Source organism: Hyalella azteca, unplaced genomic scaffold (genome assembly GCF_000764305.2).
Source record: "Hyalella azteca isolate HAZT.00-mixed unplaced genomic scaffold, Hazt_2.0.2 contig16248, whole genome shotgun sequence".
Lineage (NCBI taxonomy): Eukaryota > Metazoa > Arthropoda > Malacostraca > Amphipoda > Hyalellidae > Hyalella > Hyalella azteca.
The window spans coordinates 62,269-65,233 of record NW_025946074.1 but is presented as its reverse complement, the minus strand read 5'-3'; positions in this window follow the sequence as shown (position 1 = coordinate 65,233).

Below are 2,965 nucleotides of genomic sequence, written 5' to 3'. Positions count from 1 at the left end.
TTATTAATTCATAAATGTTAATTTGTTGTGTTCAACTTGGAGACAAATAGCTAATAAATTAATATTTAGTCTAATTGAACTCTTGAAACATTGCAACTTTCATTCTTGATTCTTTCAAGTGCAACTATAATCCCTCCTTATTTTTATTCTATCTTAACTAAAAATTTTGGATAAAAAATGATGGATTGAAAATAATATGTAAACCTTAATTTTTAGAATTGACACCAGGATGTAGACTCCTGCGTTTGGCATTTTGTTTATTCCGAGACGAGACGAGACGAGACAACAGGCTCTGTCCCGGTTCGCAATAAAAACCGGGACAATTTTCAGCCCTCCGTAGGAATTCCGGGACGATACCGAGACGAGACGAGACATCCCGGTTAAAATAGGCACCTTAAAATTTCCCGGAATTTATAGCCATTTTAAACAACATTTTAAAATACAACAAAGTTTAAGTTGGAAAAAATATAATAGTTTGATCTTCAAAAAAGAACTCGAAATATCCATGTGTATCCTTTCTAAATAACGTTAAACAAGCCCAAGTGTTTGATAACAATTTAGGAAACTGCGCAATTGTGAAGATATCCTGGAGGCGTAGCACAAAATTTTACTAGAGGCAGAGATAATCTAAAACTAGCTTTAGTATTATTAGGAATATCTTACCAGGACTCCACTCCACTGTCTACTAATTGGCCGACTAATCTAGACACTGCATGCGTCCCTACTCCCTATGCGCTCCACGGCGCCTGAACTCGTTCCGAACGCATAATAAACTCGACTCATATTCGTACAGTTCCCATAAGTGCCATCGAAGCCTTAGTGCCATCCATAAGTGCCATCGAAGCCAACATTTTTGACTCAATACTCAGCCATGCATATATCGACAGGTTTGCGGTGTTTGTCGGACCACTAATTAACTGCCATGTCAGTTAGTCAGACAAATTTTACTAAATCTGCAATTAACTCAATTTAACTGGTAACCGTCTATGGCCCTATTAGCAATAAAGGGCTAACTTGTCATTCTTCAACCCATGTCATTGAAATAATTCGAGTCGTAATCGAAAAACTTGTTTTATCTTAAATAATTAAGACAAATCTCGTCTCGTCTCGTTATGTCTCGTTTCAAATCTGTCTGTCTCGTCCCGGTTCATAAATAACCGGGACACAAGTTTTAAAGTCCGGGACAGAAGTCTTGTCTCGGTTCATACGTTTATTCCGGGACAAATTTTACCCTCTGTCCCGTTATTTTTTTCCCGGAATTTTCTCGTCTCGTTTCGTCTGTCCCGGTTCATTTTGAGAAAATTATTTCGAGACGCAGGAGTCTACCAGGATGAAATTCTAAGATTAGTGGTAGACTTAAAAAAAGTGTTCTGCATTAAAAAAAATGTTCCAGGCATCTAGAAACAGGTTTGCAGGCTGTCAGAAATCAGCTTCGGCATGAACGTTATGTCAGTAAACACAGAACATCCCACTCCCAACATAGTTAATTGCGTGTCACTCACAGATGTGCAAGAGGGATCTACAGAAGAAAATACTAATTACTCTAACATAATGGTTTCAAATTCAATAAAAAAAACATTTATTGCACCTATTCATTATGTCAGCTTTGAAATTGAGGAGAAACTCATCGACAATCAGAGAAACTTATCAAAGAAAGGGCAATGCAAGACATGACACTTGCATGAATCAGTTGACTGACTAGATTAAAGTACTAAAAAATGTAGCATTCAAACCTTTAAATTCTGTGAAGCTTGTGATTTATTCATTTGTTAAAACTTTAAAAGGCTCACAATATATCACGTAAAGTTTTCACTTAATTATCATCTCAAAGTTTGGGAGCTTTATATGCTGTTAATGCATTGCAGTTACCTCACCCACCGATTGCATAATGAGAACTAACCAGCCAGCAGCCACTAACCATCGTTAGATTCCCACCACCTTGTCTGGTGCACACGATTGATTCTCAATGCATGCATGCATAACATTTACAAAGGTTATTAAACCATTCTGCTGAATGTCAGTTACTACTGATAAATTTGTAATATAGAATAATTCATATCTTTCCTTTTTCAAACAAGTATATTGATGGTTGGTATCCCTGCTTTCTTTATTATTGATTTTTGTTTGGTTGGTATTCCTGATTGCAACGGAAGGAGTTTTCATGTATCAGCTTATTGCATCAGTGATCAGTTCTGTGTTTGTGGATTGAATCATATGCAGTTTTTTATGTATTTGTGAGTGAATGTACATAGTGAAGATGTTACCATCAACCGGGGCTACTTAACTTGGGCCGATTGGAACACTTTTCATTCATAACTTCTTACCATGAAACATTTCATCAACAAGTTTAGGCTCATTTCAAAGCTCTTTGCAAGGGCTATCACATGGCTTCTCCAAAAAAGTTCCATATGCTATTCAAAAGGTGCCAGAAGCAAAAAAAGAGTGTCCCAAGTAGCCCCCTTGAATGGGGCTACTCGGGACACTTGGAATAAAACATCATTTTAAAACATTTGAAGCATGCAGAGTGTACTCATCCATTACTAACAGAACTCTGAAGTCCTCCTCTTTCATTGTAGATGATGTAGAGGCAGAATGAATGACATTTTCTTCATTTTTTACTTGTTTTTCATTTATTGATATGATATTACCATATACTACATTGATTACCATATCATTGAGGCGATATTACCGTATTATTGATGCGATATTACCGTATCCATGAACATGCCATTGAGCATTTACAACAATCTTCTCCACTGCAAGCTTCATATCAGCAGCCTTATTGCATTTTTTCTGTATCTGTAAGCTTACAGGACGAGGATGGCTTGTAATTTCACACCATTTTAATTGGGTTAAGTGAATTTATTCTAAATAAAAGATTGTGAAAAACATACCTAAAACAGAAAGAAATGTTTTAGTGACAACCATCATATGTTTAGGAGAAATAAATCATAGTTTAGGTCAA